Below are 25135 nucleotides of genomic sequence, written 5' to 3' on the forward strand. Positions count from 1 at the left end.
CAATTCTACAACTCTCACAATTAAGTCCTGCATTTGATAAGTCAGTCCTGCGTCAAATTAAAATGAGAGTTTCTTTAAATGTTGCTAAGGAAGCCCTGTAACTTCTTAGACTTTGCTTTGAATTAGTGATTAATTGACTTTAACCTGAGTTTGTGTGTGTGTGTGTGTGTGCATGTGTGTGTTTTAATTTTAATTTTTTTTTTTTTTTTGAGATGGAGTCTAGCTCTTGTCACCCAGGCTGGAGTGCAATGACAGGATCTTGGCTCACTGCAACCTCTGCCTCACCTGGTTCCAGTGATTCTCCTTATTCGGTCTCCTGAGTAGCTGGGATTACAGGCACCCACCACCACGCCCAGCTAACTTTTTGTATTTTTAGTAGAGACGGAGTTTTACCATGTTGGCCAGGCTGGTCTCGAACTCATGACCTCAGGTGATCCACCCGTCTTGGTCTCCCAAAGTTCTGGAATTGCAGGTGTGAGCCACAGTGCCCAGCCCTATCCTTCTATTTTTCCTCTTCATATCTTCACTGGCAATCAACAATGACCACTCAATTTCACAATTCTTACCATTAATGTTTCTCCATTTTAAAAGCCACAGATACTACACAAGCAAATACATTCCCTGTTACCTGTATCCATCTCAGCTCATTAAAGGAAAGTGAATAACTTAACTGCACTGTCACAGCATCCCAGGGAATATCAGCATTCAGCCTACTACCAGAGATTATCCAGTCAGCTATGAGTGGCCAAACTTTATGCCTCCATACTTAGAGTTGGCTTCCTAGGAACATTCATGATATCAACTATCTTAGCTTGGGTTCTTAAAAGGGGAACAAGAGAGAAGGCTATTCTTGTGCAAGTGATTTAATGATGAAGTACTCAGGAGGTACTTGTAAGTAAATGAAGAAAGTCGGTTTAGTTAAAGAAGGAAACCTAGCAAAGATGTGAATTAAGCTAAAGAGTAGCTTCAGTTGTAACCCTACAGGACTTCTGAGAAACGAATGACAGCAGAACAGTGTTACCTTGTGCCCAAGAAGACAAGGCATCTGTATCTTTGCATCGATATTCCATTGTATGGATATGCCACATTTTGTTTATCCATTAATCAATTAATGAACATGTAGACTTCTGTTTTTTGTTGTTATGAATGAAACTGCTCTTACAAATACAGCTCCTATCAACATTCACAAACTGGTCTTTGTATGGACATCAGCTTTTATTCTCCTGAGTTAATACCTAGCAGTAAGATAGGGCTGGGTCACTTTTTTTTTTTGTTTAAATATATGTATGTTTGATTTTTTTTAATCTTAAAAACTGTTTTTCAAAGTAGCCATATCATTTGTCATTTTCTACCGAAGTATTTGAGAACTCTAGTTGGTCTGCCTACTTGCCATCTCTTAGTTTTACCTATATTTTAATTTCAGCCATTTTTAAGGGTGTGTACTGTTGTCTCATTATGGTTTAACTTTCATTTCACCAAGAAATAATGATGTTGAGAATTTCTGCATGAGTATTTTGTCATCTAAATATCTTCTTTGGTACAGAGTTTGTTTAAATATTTTCTTTATTATTTCACTAGGTTATTTATATTCTTGTAATTGAGTTGTAAGAAATCTTTATATATTCTGGTTTGTTGTCTCATATATTTGCAAATATTATAATTTTATTGTGCATATTATGTAATATATATTATGATATGATAATTGGCATAGTTATTATATTTACATAAATAATCCCACAGGACAATGGTATAATTTTTTATTTAAACAGTTGTGCATTTTACTAAAGACATTAGGAAGAAAATAGTAACTTACATTTATCTACATATTTACTATTTCTAATGCTCTTCCTTCATATGTGAAGCTCCACATTTCTCTCTGGGATCAATTTTTTTAACATGATGATCTTCCTTTAGCATTTCTTGTAGTATGGCATAGTGGCAATAAATTTACTTAGCTTACAGTATCTAAAAATGTCTTTATTTTAACTTAATTATTAATGGAGTTTTTCATTATAGATGTAATTCTAGGTTGGCTTGTTTTCTTTTATACTTTTACTATGTCATTTCAGTCTTGGACCTCCAGAGTTTTTAATGAACACTATTTAGGCATTTGAAACACTGTTTTCCTAAATACAATTTACTTTTTCTCTGTGGTTGGTTTTACTATTTCCTTTCTCTTTTTTTTTTTTTTGTTTCACTATTATATGACTAGACATGGTATTTTAGAAATTTATTCTCTTGAGAGTCCATCAAACTTCTCATATCTTGAATGTATATCTTTTACCAGATTTGGGAAGGTTTTAACCATTATTCCTCCTAAGATATACTTTTTCTGTCCACATATCTCTTCTCTATTTGGAACTCCAACTTTCCATATGTTATACCATTTGAAATTCTCCTGAAATTCCCTGATCTCTCTTTACTTTGTCAACTTTTTTCTCTCTCTTTTCTTTAGGATAGATGATTTCTGTTTATTTTTGTCTTCATGTTTGTTGACTTATTCTATTATTTCTTTGCTGCTATTAAGTCAATGCATTAATTTCTAAAAACTACAGGTATTTTTCTGTTATAAATTTATATTTGATTCTCTTTATATTTTTCTCAGCTGATATTTTCTGCATTTACATTCTTTATTCATATATTTTCCTTTAACTCACTGAACATAATTACAACAGCTATATTTATCTATTTTTTATGGCACGTTTTCTTTTCTTTTTTTAAAAATTTTTTTATTGCATTTTAGGTTTGGGGGTACATGTGAAGAACATGCAAGATAGTTGCATAGGTACACATGTGGCAGTGTGATTTGCTGCCTTCCTCCCCTTCACCTATATCTGGCATTTTTCCCCATGATATCTCTCCTCAACTCCCCACCCCCCGCTGTCCCTCCCTACTTTAAGGTCCTGTGTAGTAATTCTGATAAATGGGTTTTCTCTGAGGCTAGATCACATGTTCCTGATTTTGGTATGTCATGTAATTTTGTATTTTATCCTTATTGTGCATACTGTGTTGTGAATAGAGAATCTGTTATTGTTATGTAGACTGTTGATAATTTTTAATTAATATGCAATTCAGGTGGTTAGACTCAACTGCAAACACTCATGCCTAGGCTCATATCACAGTTTAGTTTTTGTTGTTTTATTTTGTTTTTTTTTTTTTAAAAAAAACAATGGCTTCATATTGCTTTGAGCTTGCATGAGGTGTGTGTGGTTCTGTATTTATCTGAAACTTGAGTTTAAATACATACATAGGTGTTCACCTTCTCTGGTACTATTTCCCCAGGGTTCTACTCTAAGGTATCCAGTGACTTGCTTATCTCAGCCTCCTTCCTCTGATTCCTCCAAATGGAATTTTTTTATTTCTGGAGCTTTATTGACTACACTCGCCAAGAAGGGCACATACACAAAAGAGAATTCATTTCATACCAATAGCTTGCTCTATGTTTTGATTCCCCTCCAAAATCTTCTTGCCTCTCTTTAATTCCTAGAGTACTCAAGTAGTTATTTTAGAAATGATTCGTCTGGGCTTTATAGTTGATATTTCCAGAGGATACTTTTGCTAGAAGATCACTTCTCCACAGGGAACTTGCATAACCTACTTATTTACTCAAATACTTTTTATTTCCAAATGACACAAACTTCAATAACAGTTTAAAACTACTAAGGCCATTTATTTGGCCACTTATTGCTGACCGGTTAAAGGATCTTACATTCCATCTGTTATAAAAATACTTTCATTGCTAGACAAGTTTTATATTAATTCTCCCTTCCCGAGATCACAAGGTTACAGTCATATTACACACTCACATATACACAAATTCATGAAATTTGCTATTGAGTATGTTTGTTTGTGTGTGTGTGTGTGTGTGTGTGTGTGTGTGCATGTGTATTGCCAGAGAAGAATGAGAGCCAAAGCAGGAAAACCACTTTCCAAGGTCACAGTCTGAATGCATGGCTGGTGAGAACCAGCTACTTAACTGCCCAATCAGTTTTCTTAACAGCAGGCTTCAACCAAAGAAGATAAATGATAAGTCATCTTTTTATCAGTTATGTTTTTAATGCCCTTTCAGCCTTTGCATTCGACTTTGGGGTTGGACTTGCAATTTGCTTGAGCCAATGAAATGTTTCAAAATTTAACACAAGCAGAGGCTTGAAAATTGCTATTTGACCTGCTTGCTCTGGATTTCTTGTCATGAGAACATGTGCAGAATATTCTGATAAAGGATGTCACACACGGAACACAGCTGAGTAATTCCAGTCATTTCTGCCCCCCAAAATTCTAGATGAGCCACAGCCAGCTGACTCCCAGATGTATGTGTGAGCCTAAGTGACATTAGCCAAGCCTATCCCAATTCAGCTGAACCCTGCAAATCAGTGAGCTGATGAGATGATCCTCATTATATGTCACAAGGATTTATGGTTGTTTGTTAAGCGACATTATTCTGGCTGATGGTAGTTGACACATATATATTAGATGTTATCCTCACAGGTCACTGGTGTTAGTCATTTGCATCCTCTGCAACACCTACGGAAACTCTTACATTATCAACCTGTTCACAGATCAATTCCTCAATTTCCTCCAGAACAGTGTAGTTAGTCCTTTGTTTCTTGTATTTTTTTCTTCCTCTGATTGTTCTTTGTGTGTAAATTATTTATTTGCTCACACTTTAACTTGGAGTGGGGAGATGAAGTTAGAATTTTATGCTGCTGCCTCCAAATTCTTGTTCTTCCATATTTGTGCAAAATATGCTTTTATGAAATAGAGCCTGGTCACTAGCCTTCTAGAATCTTCAAAGATTAGTGAACATCTGACATAGATGTGGATCTTTAATGCCTACCTTTTTCACAGAGAGCTCGATAAAGCTCTTTAGTTGAATAAACAAAACTTCTCCTTTAAGCATAGCACCATAAGGCAATATAATCCTATATTTATTCTTGCTGTGTTCACCTACCAACATTCTGGCCATTATTCCATCTCTATTGAAGACAAGCAATTTACTCACTGTCTTTTTTTCTACCTCAAGATATGCAGTCATCCAAGGAATTCGATGTCCATGGTGAAAGCTTATATAATACCCTGGCTTTACACTTATTTGAACTCCTTTGCACCAGGGATGATTTGTTTCCCTAAATTTCATCCACCAGAATACATGATCACACCCTAAACCTTATAATCTCTTGGAACTGTTTATCCTCCACAGTCTTCAATTCTAATACACTATGCTATATGTCATGCTTATCATTCCAGTTGTTTTACGTTTTAACTCCAGCTTGCCTGTACTAGATCTCATTTTGTTCTAAGCAGTCCCTTCCTATCCTCTCTGCAGTCTCACACCTATCTACATTAGACACATAATCTATTGTGTAACCCACTGTCTCATTATTGGCCTCAACTCTTTGGTCATTTGTCCTTTTGTTTCATGAATCAGCAAACTTTTTTTAATCTATGTAAATGCTTCCTTTCTCCACTGTTATGCCCAAGCTAGTCATCCGGAACGTCTATCAAAAAATACACAGCAGTGGAATTGCATCTTTGTCCCCTTTGCTTTTTTCAGAGACATCTCTTTTCCTCTGAATCTCATTCTTTTATACCTATGTAGTCGGTTGACATTTCAGTTTTCTCTTTCTCCCTTATCTCTAATGTCTCTTTCCCATTATATTAAAAATATTTAAGGTTCTTTTCCTAAAACGAAAATGTATACTTTCTTATTTAGGCTCTACACTATTTTTCTTCCTGTGAGAAACCAGAGTTAATTTAAAAAAGTCATTTTCATTTGTTAGGTATATTCTTAAATTCCAATTATCTTCAAGCTAACTATATTTAGGCCTATGCCCACATCACTCTACTGAATTTACCCTGTGTTAAAACAGGCACTGCTGATCAGAACAGGCTCTCGGCCACAATTTATTGTCAAATTCTATTGTTACATGACCCTTATATCTTCTTATTTTATTATTAGTAAAGCTTTAAAGAATAGGGTATTATTTGCAAAATTTTTTGAGTACACACATTCTTTCAGGTTAGTGTGACAAATTATTTGCAAACTCAGCAGTGGCTTTTCTGAAATTTTGATAAAAATCACATGCTTCCTATTGCTAAATCTGAAATGTCTCAGTCTCTGAAATTCAAAAGATGCTTTTGCACAAAGGCAATTCAAGACTTTTCCACTTGTTATTTTAGGGAATAGTCTTTTAAAAGTCTTTTAAATCTCTTTTCAAAACAGATATTAATTTCCGAACATTTTCTCTACTGTAATGTAGATTTACAAATAGAGACATATTATTCAATGAGAATCTACTTCTTTAATTTCCTTGTTTTTAAATAACAAACAGTTAAAATTGTTTGACAGGGAGCAAGTATGGTGTAAAATAGGCTTTAAAAAGTGGTTTTGCAGTATACTATTTCTACTTTCTGGTTTCTTTCAACTTTATCTAAAATGAGGCCACAATATCTTCCATTGGAACAAAGGGCTGTGTTTTAGGGCATTGTGAATGCTGTGCCAGTGTTGGCTATTATCCCACCACATCTATCCTCTGCCCCTCTTTTCCTTGTTCTGTTCATGAAAACTGTATCATTAGGATACTAGTTCCACTGACTTATTATTATATTTAGACAATGGCTGTCACTGGCAGGAAATAGGAGGGGCGCAAGAGATAAATGGTCATTACCTTCCTTCCTCAGTGCTGAGGTTTTGGCAATGACTGGATCTCTTAATTACAGGTCAAGTCAGGCTACCACTTTCCATGGCTCTAGCTCTCACTGGGTTTGTAAGAGTACTTCTTCTTTCCTTTCCCTTGTAGGATTAAGGACAGAAATAACTTCTAACATTTATTTCTTGGATGTTTGTGTTATTTTTCTATTACTGTATAACAAATACATCTAAAAATACTGGTGACCTGACATAGTGGCTCATGCCTGTAATCCCAGCACTTTGGGAGGCTGAGGTGGGTGAATCATGAGGACAGGAGTTCAAGACCACCCTGGCCAAGATGGTGAAACTCCGTCTCTACTAAAAATATAAAAATTAGCCAGGCGCGGTGGCAGGTACCTATAATCCCAGCTACACAGGAGGCTGAGGCAGGAGAATCGTTTGAACCCAGGTGGCAGAGGTTGCAGTGAGCTGAGGTCATACCACTGCACTCCATCCCAGGTGACAGAGTGATACTCTGGCTAAAAAATTAAAAAAAAAAAAAAAAAAAAAAGGTTTGGGAGGCCGAGGCAGGTGAATCATGAGGTCAAGAGATCGAGACCATCCTGGTCAAATGGTGAAACCCCGTCTCTACTAAAAATACAAAAAATTAGCTGGGCATGGTGGTGCGTGCCTGTAGTCCCAGCTACTCAGGAGGCTGAGGCAGGAGAAATGCCTGAACCCAGGAGGTGGAGGTTGCGGTGAGCAGAGATTGTGCCATTGCACTCCAGCCTTGGTAACAAGAGCAAAACTCCGTCTCAAATAAATAAATAAATAAATAAAAATAAGCAGCAATTTAAATCAACAAATATTTAATATTTTCGTTGATATGGGTCAGGAATCAAGCAAAACCTACTTGAGTACCTGTGGCTTGATTTCAACCATGTGGCTTATTGATGTGGAAAAGGAGTATCTGTTTCTGAGGTTATTTACATGATTATTGATGGGCCTCTATTTCTTACAATATGGGCCTCTTCACAAGATTTTCTCATGATATGTCAACTGGATTTCCCCAGGGTAAGAGATCTAGGAGAGGGTGAGTATGTCCAAGATAGAAGCCAAATATTTCTAATATCCTAATTCTGGGAGTTATATTTCATTGCCTCTGCCATATTCTACTCATTAGAAATAACTTCTAGGTTGACAGGTATTTTTTTCTTTTGGTATTTGAAGATGTTGCTCCACTGTCTCTCACTTGCTTTTTTCCAATGAGAAATCTTTCTTCTTTATCTTTACTCTTCTCTATACAATGTGTCTTTTTACTCTGATTTATTTAATTTTTTTCTTTGTCACTGATTTTGAACAACTTTATTTTAATGTGCGGTGGTATAGTCCTGTTCATGTTTCTTGTGTCTTAGTTGTGTTGAGCTTCTTGGGTATGCAGGGATATAGTTTTTGTGCAGTTTGAAAAGTTTCATACAGTATTTACTCAAATATTTTTTCAGATTCCCTTTCAGGAACTCTACTGACTCATACACTAGGCTTCTTGAAATTATACCACAGCTCACTTAGGATTTTCATTGGATGGGTGACAGGGATCCTTTTTTTTTTTGCTCCGTATTTCATTTCTTTAGTTTCTATTGCTGTATTTCCACGTTCACTAAGCTTTGATTTTGTTGTGTGACATATCGTTAATCCTACCTAATACATTTATATCTCTGATGTTATAGTTTTCAATTCTCGAGGTTCAATGTAGGTATTTTTGTATCTTCCATATCTCTATCTTTTTTAGTATGCGGAATACAGTTATAATAACACAGCCCTTATGAAGGACCTCAAAATACTCACTCCATTATATAATCAGGTCAAGGTTCAGAATTGTATTTTCTTAATTAAGTCATATGTGGATGAGGCTTTTCAGGTATAGATCTTTAAGAAATGCCTGGGACATAATTTTCTTCCACCTGTGAATTTGTGAAACTAAAGAAACATGGGTCTACCCCAAACACCTCTTAACATACAAAGCAGAAACAGACCTATGATAATGGCTATACATATTCTTATCAAAAGGAGGAAAATAGAAATAATAAAGGAGGCACTGCCTTATACATATATATCTTCAATTCAGAAGGGCAAGTATTGGGATTCCCTTGTTTTAGGTCACAAGATACAAGATGACTCTGTATGGGTCTCAGCTCCACCCTCCGGTCTACTGGTTTTGCCCTCTGAATCATGTCTTCGTTTTCATGAAAGGTAGCATATACTTGCTTCTTAACATTTCTCTCGATCTGTTTCTTCCAATACAATTCTGAAGGTTCAAAGACCTCTCTTCATTCTTTCAATATTGTGATATTTCTTTATATCTGATTATTTTAAGAACCTCATGGGCATCCTTGAATCTTCTCAAGGTTCACTCCATTAGATAAAAGCGAACCCACAAACCTCTTCCAGATAAATTTTTCTTAACCTTGGGCTTCTGCTGAGATGGCTGAGGGATAACACCCCAAAGCTTCCAAGATTGGCTATTATTTTATTGAGACGATCCATGAAGCCCAGGCTTAATCTGTATGAGGGATCTCTTGTGTGACTAAACAGTACTTTGACAAACTCTCTTGAATTTCTCTGATGTCTTAACAAAAGTATTTATAACAACATTCTTGGATTCATCTTATAAACACTTTCCCCTGGCAGTGCCTTTGATTTGATCTTTGATAAGAAGGTATTTCTTAATTTTGTCTTCTGTTGCCATCTTGCAATATTGAGAATTTTAAAACCATCAAGCAACTCCCAGATATAAAAAGGGATTTGAAATTGTGCATTTGAGAGGGGTGGTAATGAAATCTTAAAACTGCTTTAAAATACCGTCTAGCTTTCTTGTTACAGTAGAAGAGGAAGTCTGGTTTCAGCTATTCCACATGGCCAGCAACAGTAGTTCCTAATTATACCTCAGCATCTTCCTTGAAATTTTATTTATAATGGGTTATACTTTTTCTCCTGAAGTGCTTTGTGATAAGATAGCATCAGTAATAATTTCCTAGAGCAGTGAGCAGAGATTTTCTATTTCCAGATTAATGGATAGGACACTCCTTCATGGATTCTAGCTTTTATAAAGATGGGACAGACGTTATTTCAGCTCTGTTCCCTGTATAGTTCTGACCTCTCATCACTTTTCCCTGAGTGCACATTAAGCCCCAGAACCCTTTTACTTATAGGAACCATAATTTAACTCATAATCAGTTAAAGAACATCAACAAGATGTTCTTTAGCCCCCATTCATAATTCTGGCTTAATTTTATATATTAAATCTGTGCATGGTAAATATATATATATATAAATATTCATATATATATATATATATATATATATATATATATATATTTCTCACTGCATTTGGGAATAAAAATACACCCATCAAACCATCACCACAACCAAGACTGTAGACGTACTCATCACCTCTCAGTTTCTTTCCAATTATTTTTAAACTTAATTTTTGGGGAAAGGATGCTTAGCATAACATCTTTTAGAAAATGGTAAATATAGGATACAGTATTGTTTGCTCTAAGCACTAGGCTGTGTAGTAGATCCCCAGAATTTATTTATCTTGTATAACTGAAGTGTTATATCTTTTAACTAGCATCTCTCCATTTTCCCCCTCCCACCAGTTTCTGGCAATCACCTTCTATTATCTACTTCTATAAGTTTGACTATTTTAGATTCAACATATAAGTGCGAATATACAGTATTTGTCTCTCTGGGTTTGGCTTATTTTACTTAGCATAATGTCATCAAGATTCATCCATGTTGTCACAAATGTTATGTTTGTCTTAATTTTAAGGGTGAACAATATGTCTCTGTGGGCATATACCACATTTTAAAATTGTTTCCTTCCTCTGCTATCTTCAAACTTAGTTTGTATTTTTTTCCTAGTTCCTTGAATTGTCAAGTTAGGTTGTGTTAGTTCTTTATTTTTTCTTAATTTAGGCATTTACTAAAATTGGTTCTATCCTAGAACTGCTTTTGCAGCATTCCCTAAGTTTTAGTATGTTGTGTTGTCATTTTTATTTATATCAGGCTACATTTAAATTTTGGTTTTGATTTCTTCTTGATCTACTGTTTATCGCTGTGTTTTTTAATTTCCATATATTGTGAATTTTCTAACTTACTCCTGTTATACATTTCTACTTTTATGTCACCATGGTTGGAAAAGATACTTAATATGATTTCAGTTTCTTAAATGTGTTAAGACTTGTTTTATGGCCTAACATACGATCTATCCTGGGGAATGTTTCATATCCTCTTGAGAAGAATGTGTATTTGGCTTCTGTTGGATGGAATGCACTGTATCTTTGTGTTAGGTCTGTTTGTTCACACTTTTGTTCAAACAGGTGTCCACACTGTTTCCTGATGCTGGGCCAATCCTGGAGCTTGATCCAAGGGAGCTGGCTGGAGTATACCTGGAACATGAGACTGAATGGGACAGCCTGGCACTTGGACAGGCCTAGACCTTAAGTCCACAAATATTATTTTGACTCCAGGGATCACTGGCAAGAGCCTGAAACCTACATCCATGCATGTCATCCTGATGTTAGAATCCACTGGGTTGGGCCTGGAACCTGAGTCCATGGTGATGCTGAATGCTCACTTCACTCTCGATTCCCCATGGGGAGCTCTCAGAGGAAGAAGATCTCTCTCAGCCCTGCAATGAGACAACTTATGGAGGAGATGACTTCAATAGAATGAAACTGTCCTTATCCTTTTCAATGTGTGGACATTGAAAGGCATATTCCAGGCATATCCTTGCCTGGAATCCAGAGCCCTCAAGAAGATATTTTCATGCATGGATGGCTGCTTCTATGGCTGCTTCTGTGAGGGGACAATGGGTGGAATCTCCTACTCTGCCATCATGTTGATATTCTTGTGTTTTGTTTCATTTTGTTTTCATTTTCGTTTTTTTAAGTCCCATCCTCCTTTGGTTGAAGGCTGTTCTGAGGGTCCTTAACATATTCCCAAACATACCCACACATCTGCATTCTCTAGTGTGCTTTCACAATTAGTTTCCTAGAAGAGGAGGCCCTAGGTCAGAATTTTTAAAAATACTTTTTTTATTCACTTGAATCCAAATGCTACAGCTGCAAGGGAAGTTGGAACTGTCCACTAGGGCTGTGACTGAAATAAGGGACACCCTAGGGCATGTGGCATGGATGGTGGATAAACTAGAAGCTAAAGAATTTGAGCCATATTTTATGTGTAAAATACATCATCTTCATTCTACGGAATCCCTGTATTTTTCTTATTTTGACAAATGTTCCTCTTTCATTAAAATATGAACATAAGCTGGGCACAGTGGCTCACGCCTGTAATCTCAGCACTTTGGGAGGCCAAGGTGGGTGGATCACGAGGTCAACAGATCGAGACCATCCCGATCAAAATGGTGAAACCCCGTCTCTACTAAAAATACAAAAAATTAGCTGGGCATGGTGGTGTGTGCCTGTAATCCCAGCTACTCAGGAGGCTGAGGCAGGAGAATTGACTGAACCCAGGAGGCAGAGGTTTCAGTGAGCCAAGATCGCGCCATTGCACCCCAGCCTGGGTAAAAAGAGCGAAACACTGTCTCAAAAAAAAAATCAACATTATTGAATCTCTGAAGAAATTATAATTTTAACAAAGATGTTATCCTCTTAGAAAAATAACGACACTTTGGAACTCAACTTAAAATATCACAATATGTGCAATGCTATTGCTTATCAAATAGTAAAGCAAGGTGACAACATGTCTGTTCATTTATTTTAGAATAGTAATAATCATTTTAAATTTAAGTAATAATATATTATTTTTAGTTTAAGAGTGAATTATTACGTACTTTGATAAATCAGCCTTCTAAGTCTTAAACAAAAGTGAAATAGAGCATGCTAAAAGTATTTTATTGAGAGAAACATTGACATTCAATGTGGACTTTAATTACAAATGTAAGATACACTGAGGCACAAGCTCATATCATCTGTCTTCATTGTTTTCTAATGCAGAGATAGGAGCATAGAAAGTAGATGTCACATTTGGCCATGCACGGTGGCTCATGCTTGTAATCCCAGCACTTTGGGAGGCTGAGATGGATGGATCACGAGGTCAGAAAATCAAGAGTAGCCTGGCAAACATGGTAAAAACCCGTCTCTACTAAAAAACAAAAAATAGCTGGATGTGGTGGTGCATGCCTGTAATCCCAGCTACTTGGGAGGCTGAGGCAGTAGAATCGCTTGAACCCGGGAGGCGGAAGTTGCAGTGAGCTGAGATAGTGCCATTACACTCCAGCCTGGGTGACAGAGCAAGACTTTGTTTAAAAAAAATTAAAAGAAAGTTAATATCACTTTTTTAACCAAGCAGACAATATCTTCTGCCTTTTAAGGTCAAAAATAGCTCTCCTGAGCTCCTTTGATTAAAACATCCAGGAGACAGTGAGTGACTTTATCTATCTGACTTTAAAAAAGAAGTCTTGCAAAGGCATAATTCTAATTTGCATGGTTAATATAGGGGCCAATATTTGAATATCTAGAAAATCTGAATGGTTACATGTGTGAAACAAAAATAAATATTGGGGCCCCCAAATCACTGAGCTAAAAGGAAAAGTCAAGCTGAGAACTACTCAGGACAAACCTGCCTCCCATGCTTGTCAAAGTCACCCCTCCCTCCGCTCACTCAGATAAATGCATATCTGATTGCCGTTTTTGGAGAGGCTAATCAGAAACTCCAAAGAATAGAACCATTTGTTTCTCATTTACCTATAACCTGGAAGCCACCTCCCTGCTTCGAGTAGTTGCACATTTTCTTTAAGTTGTCCCACCTATCCGTACCAAACCAATGTTTAACTTACATATGTTGATTGACGTTTATTGTCTACCTAAAATGTATAAATCCAAAGTGTGCTCTTACCACCTTGGGCACATGTCATCAGGACCTCTTGAGGCTTTATCATGTACACATCCTCAACCCTGGCAAAATAAACGTTCTAAATTAAATTGAGACTTCTTTCAGATATTCAGGGTTCACACATGTTAACATTTTTAACAAAGCATATAAGGAAGTCTGTTACTCCCATAAATGATGAAAAATGTGACAGACCTCTCTCTTCCTGCTGAAATAATAATTTAAAAATCACTAAATAATCCAGTTTTTTTCTCTAAAGTCATTGAAAAGCTAAGACACAAATACATATAAATTAGCTAAACTCCAAAGGATTGGCCCCTTCATAATCTTTTTAGAAAAAATTGGTGAAACACAATTTCAAAGTTACAAAATATGAAAATATAAAATGAGACCTATAGTAAAGAGAAAATGCAGTCAGAAACAGACCCAGTGATTATTCATACACTGCAATTATCAGACAAAATCTTTCAAATGATTATGAAAATTTTGTTGAAAATATCCATTTAAAATTGAATAAAGATAAAGAGAATGGGAAAAATAAGAACAGATCTTGAATATGTAATAAAAAATAAGTGAAAATTCTTGAACATATATAATCAGTATATCAAATTTTTTAAAAATTGCTGGATATGAGATTGACTTCCAGAATGGTGGAGTGAGAACTGCGATGAACTCCAACTCTCCCACACTCACACAAAATAAAATGCTTGCAAAGCAACTAAAAACAATTATTTTTAAGTACTCAAAATTAACCATAGCCACAGAACAAAGTAAAAAATCTGTCCAAGAAAAAAACTACTGAAACTCTGTAATACTGGGATGTATGACATTTCATCATGACACTATCGATATCTTTTTTCTACTTCTCCATCTCATTTATAAGGTAGCCATAAAAAGCCAGAAGTAGAAGAAAGTCACAGAGATGCACACTTAGACATATGTATTATTCTGTTCTCATGCTGCTAATCAAGACATACCCAAGACCAGGTAATTTATAAAGAAAGTGATTTAATGGACTCACAGTTCCACATGGCTGGGGAAGCCTCACAATCATGGCAGAAGACAAAAGAGGAGCAAAGTCGTGTCTTACGTGGAGGCAGGGAAGAGATCTTGTGTAGGGGAAATCCCCTTTATAAAATGATCAGATCTCGTGAGACATATTTATTACCAGGAGAACAGCACAGGAAAGACCTGCCCTCATGATTCAATTATCTCCCACCAGTCCCCTCCCATGACAAAAAGGGATTATGAGAGCTACAATTCAAGATGAGATTTGAGTGAGAACACAACCAAATCTTATCAACAGGTAAAAGTCAAATCTGTGAAAGTCAAGAGACAGAACAAGGTGGTGAAATAGAAGCCTTCATCAATCAACCTCCCAGCAGTAACACCATATTTAACAACTATCTACAGAAGAAAGCACCTTTATTAGAAGTATAAATTAGGGGAATGATCACAGTGCCTGGTTTTAACTTTATATCACTGAAAAGTAAACTGAATAGGGTTGGAAAGAAAATCTTAAATTGCCAAAGACATCTCATTCCCATCCCGTGGCAGTGGCTATGTGGTGTGGAAAAGTAAATTTGTGTACTGGGGAGAGGGAGAGTGCAACAATTATGGGATTTTTCATTGGGACTTAGTGCTGCCATGTCACAGTGAAAGACCATATTGATCAGATATCCACTGGCACCCACATTGGGAGCATTTAGACTAGCACTAGTCAGAGAGGAATTGCCCATCCCAGTGGTGAGAACTGATTTTTGGTAAGCACTGCCACTGAAGCCTAAATTCCTCTGGAGTTCTAATAAACTTGAAAGGCAGTCAAGGCCACAAGGACTGCAAATCCTAGAAAAGTCCTGATGTTCTGCTGGGTATGGAGCCAGTGGACTTGTGGGGCATGCAACCTAGTGAGACATCAGATGGGGTGACCAAGGGAGTACTTGCAGCACCGTTCATCCAGCTCCAGGAAGCACAGCTCACAGCTCTGAAAGAGATCCCTTCCTTCTGCTTGAGGAGAGAAGAGGGGAGAGTAAAGAGGATTTTATCTTGCATCTTGGATACCAACTCAGTCACAGTAGTATAAGTACTAAGCAGAATCACGAGGTCCCCATTTGAGACTCTAGCTTCCTGGGAACACTTCTAGACACACCTTTTGCCAGAAGGAAACCTGCTGCCTTGAAGGGAAGAACACCTTGAAAGGGAAGGAATGAGTCCTGGCAGAATTTATTACCTGCTAAATGAAAAGGATTTGGGACCTGAATAATCAGCAGCGGTAACAAGGTAGCTCATGCTGTCAGGCTTGGGTGACACTGAGATGTGCTGGCTTCAGGTGCAACCCAGCAAATTCATAGCTGTAGTGGCTATGAGGAAGGACTTCTGCTTGGGAAAAGCAGACGGAAGAGTAAAGGTGACTAAGTCTCACAGTTTAGGTACCAGCTCAGCCACAGTGGGGTAGAGCACGAAGCAGAAACCTGGGGTTCCTGATTTCAGGCCTTACCTCTTGGAAAGCATTTCTTGACTTACCCTAGACAGAGATATGTGAACTTTCAGACAGAGTTAAAAATAGGTGTTTTGAGGAAACACAAATAAACTCAATATAACACAGAGAAGAAATTTGGAATTTTGTTAGATAAACAACAATGAAATTGAAATAACTTAAGAGAATGAAGAGGAAATTTTAGAATTTAAAAATGTAAATGGCATACTGAAGAATTCATTAGACTCCTTTAATAGCAGAATAGATTAAGCAGAAGAAAGAATTAATGAGCTTGAAGACATGCTATTTGAGAGGAGACAAAAGAAAAAAGAATAAAAACCAATGAAGCATGACTACAAGATCTGGAAAACAGTCACAAAAGATTAAATCTAAAAGTTATTGACCTTTAAAATTAAGTAGAGCGAGATTGGGGTAGAAAGTTTATTCAAAGGCCTAATAACAAAGAACTTTGCAAACCTAGAACAGTATATCAATATTCAAATACAAAAAGGTTACAGAGCACCAAGTAGATTTAACTCAAAGAAGTCTACCCCCAGGCATTTAATAATCATAGTCCCAAAGGTCAAAGATAAAGAAAAAATCCCAAAAACAGAAAGAGAAAAGAAACAAATTACTAACAATGGAGTTCTAATACTTCCGGAAACTAACTTTGTATTGAAAATCTTGCAGTCTAGCAGTCACTGACCTAATATATTAATGTGGTGAAGGGGAAAAAAAGGAAAGTTTTACCCTAGATAGTTATCATGTGAAAATGTCCTTTAAATATGAAGGAGAAATACTTTCTCAGCACTAACAAAAGCTGAGGGATTTCATTAATGCCAGACCTGCCCTATGAGAAACACTAAAGGGAGTTCTTCAATACAAAAGAAAAGAGTGTTAGTGAGTAATAAAAATAATCATATGAAGAAAACCAAACTCACTGGTAATAGTAGGTTCACAGAAAAACATAACATATTATAAGGTTGTAAGTGTGGTATGTAAACTAATCATATCTTAAGAATAAATATGAAAAGATGAATTGATAAAAAATAATTACAACTACTTTTCAAAACACCAACAACACAATATGACATAAATAGAAATAACAAAATGTTAAAAGTGGAGAAATAAAGTAAAAGAGTAGAGTTTTATTACTTTTCTTTTCCTTGTTTGTTTATGCAATTTGAATTAAGTTGTCATCAGTTTAAAATAACGGATTATGGGATATTATTTGCAAGCCTAACAGTAATCTCAAATCTAAATATATAAAACAGGTACACAAAAAATAAAAAGCAAATTAAAACATGCAACCAGCGTTATTCTATTCTCACACTGCTATAATAAAATACTTGCGACTGGGTAATTTATTTAGAAAAAGGTTTCAGTTACCTCAGTTTTCACATGCTGGCAACTGCTCAGTTTCTGGCGAGGCCTCAGGAAATTCTAATTCATGGCAAAAGATAAAGGGGAAGCAGGTACATCTTAAATACCTGGAGGAGGATCCAAAAGTGGGGAGGTGCTACACACTTTTAAATGACCAGATCTCATGAGAATTCACCCATTATCATGTTCAATGGTGAGGGAAGTAAACCATGAATGAGAAACTTCCCTTATGATCCAATCACTTCCCACCAGGACCCACCTTCAGCACTGGAGATTGCAACTGAACATGAGATTTCAGTGGGGACAGAGATCCAAACCACATAATTCCACCTCAACCCCTTCAATATATCATGTTCCTTATGCATTTCATAATGCAATCATACCTTCCCAGTAGTCCCCTAAAGTCTCTATTTATTCTAGAATCAACTCAAAAGTCAAAAACCAAAAGTGTCATCTGAGACAAGTCTCATCCATTCTGCCTTTGAACCTGTAAAGTCACAAACACGTTAGTTACTCCTACGATCCAATGATGATACAGGGATTAGGTAAAAGCTCCCATTCCAAAAGGGAGAAATGGACCAGAAGACAGGACCTACAGGGCCCATACAAGTCTGAAATCCAGCAATGCAACAATTAAACCTTAAGGCTCCAAAATAATCTGCTTTGACTCCATGTCTCAAATCCAGAAGGCTGCATGTCTCACATGCAAGGGATGGGATTCCAAGACTTTGGGCAGATCCACTGCTGTGATTTTGCATGGTTTAATCCCTCTGGCTGTTCTCAAGGTTAGCCAAGAAATGCCTGTGCCTTTTGCAAGTAAACAGCAAAAGTTGTCATTAGATTTATTATTCTTGGGTCTGGAGATTAGTGGCCTTCTTCTCACAGCTCCTTTAGGCAGTGCCCAAGTGGAGACTCTATGGAGGCTCCAACTCCTCATTTCCCCTCAACACTGTTCTAGTAGAGGTTCTCCATGAGGGCTCCACACATTCAGCAGACTTCTGCCAGATATTCAGACTTTTCCATACATCAGCTAAAATCTAGGTGGAGGCTTATAAGCCTCAACTCTTGCACTCTGTGCATTTGAATGCTTAACATCACATGAAAGCTGCCAAGGCTTAAAGTTTGCACCCTCTGAAGCCATACTCTGAGCTGTACCTGAGTCCCTTTGAGCTATGGCTGAGGTTGGAGCAGCTGAGACACATGAATCAGATGAATCAGTGTTATCAGGCTGCACAGAGCAGCAGGGTCCTAGGTCAGGTCCATGAACTATTATTCCTTTCTAGTCCTTCATGCCTTTTCCCCCATTGTCTTGGCTATCAGCATTTGTCTTCCATTTACTTAAGGAAATTTATGCAGTCTGCTTCAATTCCTCTGTCCGTATCACTACCAGCATTTTGTTCACAACCATTCAACAGGTCTCTAGGAAGTTCCAAACTTTTCCTCATTTTCTTGTGTTCTTCTTAGCCCTCCAAACTGTTGCAACCTCTCTGCCCATTACCCAGTTCCAAAGGAACTTCCTCATATTTAGGTGTCTTTATAGCAATGTGTCACTCCACAGTATCAATTTTCTGTATTAGTTTGTTTTTACACTACTGTAAGAATATATGTAAAACTGGGTAATTTATAAAGAAAAGAGGTTTAATTGGTCTATGGTTCTCCAGGCTGTACAAGAAGCATGATGCTGGCATCTGTTTGGCTTCTGCAGAGCCCTCAGGAAACTTTTAATCATGATAGAAGTTGGAGGGGAAGCAGGCCGATCTTACATAAGCAGATATGCAGCAAGAGTGACACAAGAACAGAAAATGAAACACCGCATATTCTCACTCATAGGTGGGTGATGAAAAATGAGAACACATGGACACAGAAAGGGGAGTACTAAACACTGGGGTCTATTGGGGGGAAAAGGGGAGGGCCAGTGGGAGGGGGAGGTGGGGAGGGATAGCCTGGGGAGAAATGCCAAATGTGGGTGAAGGGGAGAAGGAAAGAAAAGCACACTGCCATGTGTGTTCCTATGCAACTGTCTTACATGCTCTGCTCATGTACCCCAAAACCTAAAATCCAATAAAAAATTAAAAAAAAAAAAAGAGTGAGACTGAAGTTGTGCTACACACTTTTAAGTAACAAGATTTCATGAGAAATCACTCACTATTACAACCAAAGAGGATGGTGCTAAATCATTCATGAGAAATGCCCCCATGATTCAATCACCTCCCACTAGGACCCACCTGTAACACTGGGGAATACAACTGAACATGAGATTTTGGTGGGGACACATATTCTAATCATATCATCACCTATAAATATCACATTAGCTAAAAAAGACAGGGAAGAATAAAAGAAGGAAAGAATACCACAAAACAACCAGAAAACAAATAACAAAATGGCAGGAGTGAATTCTTGCTGATCAATAATAACATTGAATCGGAACAGATTAAACTTTCCAATAAAAAAGCACAGAATAGTGGAATGAATTAAAAACAAACAAAAAAGCGGAAAGACTTGAAACTGTACTAAAGGGCTACTGTAACCAAAACAGCATGGTAGTGGTACATAAACAGACACATAGATCATGACACAGAATAAGGAACCCGGAATTAATGCCACATTCCTACAACTATCTGATCTTTGACAAAGCTGAAAAAAATATGCAACGGGAAAGTGTCACTATTCCTAAATGTTGCTGGGATGACTGGCTAGATATATGCAGAAAATTGAAAATAGACCCCTTCCTTAAGCCATATACAAAAATTAACTCAAGATGCATTAAAGACTTAAATGTAAAACATCAAACCATAAAATCCCTGGAAGATAATCTAGGCAATACCATTATGGACATGGGAATGAACAAAGATTACATGAAGACACCAAAAGCAATTGTGCACAAACACACAAAACCCCAAATAGACAAATGGTATATAATTAAATTAAAGAGCTTCTTCACACCTAAAGAAACTATAGAGTGAAGAGACAACCTACAAAATGAAAGAAATTTTTTGTGAACTATTCATCTTACAAAGGTCTAATATCCCCATCTTTAAGGAAATTAAACAAATTTATTAAAAAAAATACTAATAAAAAGTGGGCAAAGGACATGAGCAGATATTTTTGAAAAGAAGACATACATGTAATCAAGAAAGGTGCAAAATAGCTCAAATGCACTGATAATTAGAAAAATACAAAACAAAAGTATAATGTGATAACAGCTCACATTAGTCAGAATATATATTATTTAAAAATCGAACTACAGCAGATGCTGGTGAGGTTTGGAGACAAAGGAATCCTTATGCACATCGGACGGGAGTGTAAATTAGTCCAGCCATTGTGGAAGACAGTGTGATGTTTGCCAAACACCTAAAAACAGAAATATCGTTTGACCCAGAAATCCCATTACTGGGTATATATCCAAAGGAATATAAATCATGCTATCATAAAGGCACATGCACACATATGTTCACTGCAGCACTATCTGTAATAGCAAAGACATGGAATCAACATAAATCCCATTAATAGTAGACTAAATAAAGAAAGCGTGGTACATAAACACCACAGAATACTATAGAGCCATAAAAATGAATAAGATCATGTTTTTTCCAAGAACATGATAGGAAGTGGATGCCATTATCCTTAGCAAACTAGTTCAGGAAAAGAAAACCAAATGCCACATGCTCCCATGTATAACTGGGATCTAAATGATGAGAACGCATTGACACATAGAGAGAAGCAACACACAATGAAGCCTATTGGAAAGTAGAGGACAGGAGGAGGGGGAGAATCAAGAAAAATAACTAATGAATATCTTGTGACGAAATAATCTGTACAACAAACCCCTCATGATGCAAGTTTACCTATATAACAAACCTACACATGTACCCTAAACATAAAGAAAAAGTTAGAAAAAAGAAAATGAATAAGGCCTTTTATCTGATGGCCACACAGTGTGACTATAGTCAAAAATAATTTATTCGTATATTTTGCAATATAAAAACAGTGTAGTTGGATTGTTTGTAATACAAATAATAAATGCTTGCGGGTATGGATGCTCCATTTTCTGTGATGTGATTATTACTTATTGCATGCCTGTATCAAAGTTTCTCATGTACCCCATACATATTTATACCTACTATGTATCCATGAAAATTTTTAAACATAACTATGTAGATAAGTGTGTTTTATTTATTCAAAAAGGTGAATACTGTATAATAGTAAAAATGAACTAAACAGAGATGCACATAACAACATATATAGCAATCTTTACAAACATTATATAACCATTACAATATTTTTACAATTTAGATATTATGTTCTTCCAGATGAGCAAACTGAAGTTTAATTTGGCCCAGAGATATAACCTGGAGTCAAGATCTGAATCCAGATCCAAATTTACAAGAATTCCATGTTCATATACTTTGTATGACTCTGAAAGACTTTCAGGTATTTTCCTCAGTCAAGATAGACCAGATGAAATAATAAAATATTTTGCCTTCCTACTAGTCCTCAGTTCCATTTTGTCACTGGAAGTCTATTCAGCTCTGAAGATATAGCATGTCTAAAATGGAAGACATATTTCTATTTTCTCATATACAAAGTAAACATCAATGTTTTTCTGCATGCAGCTTAGTCTGTTTTTAATTATGTGAGACAAAAGATGCACAATTTGCTCATCTAAGTATATAGATGCTAAGAATTATATTGATTCTTTTTATAATCTCATCCCCAGTTTGACAAAGCAGTTCCATAGAATACTGGTGAAAGTTTGCTCCAATGAGCAGTTATAGCAATATCATTGGTACATTGTAGGATTTTTCTGATTGAATTTTTTTCTAAAATACTATATGTAGTTATTTAATATAAAATAGTAATATTTTCTATCAATATATGCTCAATAGTTAAATATGAATTGAATTTTGCTTTGAGTGTATACAATGCACAGATTCAGCTGCATGACAATACCACTACTGATAAATTATTGATTCGTTGTCTACCAAGAAATCTCCTCTATTCTATGAGTTAACAGTTGACTCTCCTGAGTTTCCTTCTCGTTTGTCTAAAATATTTACAAATACAACCTTGTTAAATTTATAAGAAAAGTAAAAATTAGGAAATAATTATATGCTTAAAATGATATCATCTACATAGAAAATAAATGCCTTTAAAATATTGGAAAAGGATGTGAAAATGCCATTAGTGGTTGAGAAGAATAAACTTTATTATTTATAAGAACTTAAACTTAGAGCTAGTATTTTCACTTCATAATGAAGTAACTGGCATTGACCTAGTTTTTCTATCACAAATGGCTATTAAACTGCAAAAGCTATAGAAGATAACTGTTATCAATTTTTACACAATAGGCAGCATAGGATTGTGATCCCTTATAAGAGAAAAATTAGGTGACCCAAATATCCTCCCAGACATTCAGCCTGGGTAAATTTTTTTGGACTGTAGAAAAGGGAAGGGAATCTAAAACACCATATGGAGAATGAAATGAACTGAAGATGCAGAGGTTAAATCCAATGCTACTAAGCTGGTTGACATTGTTTAAAAAAGGTACTAGAGAAAAGGGAGCTGTGTAGGAAAGGAGATGCGGAAATATGCTTCAGGGATCTTCTCAATTGTTTGTTTGGCTGAGTACCATCGCTGTTGCACAGGCATGTGGGTAAGATTTCACATGGTTGAGCAAAGCACTCCTGGGGAACATCCTGGAACATCATTTACATGGAAATTGTGAACTGAATATCTACAAATGCTCACATAACTTTAAACCTGTTAAATTTAAGTGGTAAATCTTACTAACCATGCTGGATATACAGGTATATACTCCAGAAATACTAGACTCTAAGGAATAGAACTAATGAAGCATTAGCAAAGGGTACTTAAAATCCACCTTAAAGCCTATAGCCAAACATAAACAAAACAGATCTGCATGTAAATTAACCACCTGTCAGAACAGCAGATAACAAATAGAATACTATGCTACAGGAGACAAGAAAATCCAATCAAAAATACAGAATCTATAATGCCCAGCACATGACCAAAATTTTTAGATATATGCTAAAAGACAACTTTGTTCCATAAACAGAATGAAAAAAATGCCAAATTATGAAATTACTATACAAGATATTAAAACAACTATTACAAATATAGTCAAGGATTTAAAAGATCAACCAGTAAGAAAATAAGGGAATCTCAATTCATACAAAGAAAATACAAAAAGTTATCAAACAGAAATTTCATAAATTAAAACAGAATATCAAAAATTAAAAATTCATGAAGGGATGTTGTAAGTTTAGAAATGTAGAAGAAAAATATAATTACAAATACAAGACAATAACAGTTATTCAAACTGAAGCACAAAGATAAAACTGTAAAACCAAAAGTGACTCAGTGAATACTGTGGCAGTATCACATAGTCTATATATGTGTTATTGATATGCCAGGGGGAGAGAAATGAAGTATAGTGGCAGAGAAAAACATTTCAAGAAATAAAGTCATAAATATTTCAATGTTGATGAAATAATGTGAACCTCTCCCATTTATCACCACTGATTCCAGAGAAATACAAACTACCATCAGAGATTACTACAAACAACTCTATGTACATAAACCAGTAAATCTGAAAGAAATGGATAAACTCCTGGCTGCTTACACCCTCCCAAGACTAAACCAGGAAGAAGTTGAATCCCTGAATAGACCAATAACAAGATCTGTAGTTGAGGCAGCAATTGATAGTCTACCAACCAAAAAAAGTCCAGGCCCAGTTGGGTTCACAGCTGAATCTACCGGACGTACAAAGGGGAGGTGGTATCAAGCCTTCTGAAACTATTTCAAACAATAGAAAAAGAAGAAATACTCCCTAACTCATTTTATGAGACCAACATCATCCTGATACCAAAACCTGGCAGAGATACAATTAAGAAAGAAAACTTCAGGCCAATATCCATGATGAACATTGATGCAAAAATCTTCAATAAAATACCAGCAAACTGAGTGCTACAGTATATCAAAACTTATCCAACACCATCGAGTAGGCTTCATCCCAGGGATGTAGGGCTGGTTCAACATAGGAAAATCTATAAAGGTAATCCATCACATTAACAGAACCAAAGACAAAAAACACATGATCATCTCAATGGATGCAGCAAAGGCCTTCAACAAAATTCAACAGTGGTTTATGCTAAAAACTCTCAATAAACTAGGTATCAATGGAATGTATCTCAAAATAATAAAAGCTAATTATTGCTCAAGAAAATAAGAGAGGACACAAACAGATGGAATAGCATTCCATGCTCATGGTTAGGAAGAATCAATATTGTGAAAATGGCCATACTGCCCAAAGTAATTTATAGATTCAAGGCTATCCCCATCAATCTACCATTGACCTTCTTCACAGAACTGGAACCAGGCACTTTAACCTTCATATGGAACCAAAAGAGAGCCTGCATAGCAAAGACAATCCTAAGCAAAAAGAACACAGCAGGAGGCATCATGCTACCTTACTTCAAACCAGTATCATACTGAATGGGCATAAACTGGAAGCATTCCCTCTGAAATCTGGCACTAGACAAGGATGCCCTCTCTCACCATTCCTATTCAATATAGTACGGGAAGTTCTAGCCAGAGCAATCAGGCAAGAAAAAGAAATAAAGGGTATTCAAATAGGAAAGGAGGAAGTCAAATTGTCTCTATTTGCAGATGACATGATTGTATATTTAGAAGACTCCATCGTCTAAGCC

The sequence above is a fragment of the Callithrix jacchus genome, chromosome X (genome assembly GCF_049354715.1).
Source record: "Callithrix jacchus isolate 240 chromosome X, calJac240_pri, whole genome shotgun sequence".
Lineage (NCBI taxonomy): Eukaryota > Metazoa > Chordata > Mammalia > Primates > Cebidae > Callithrix > Callithrix jacchus.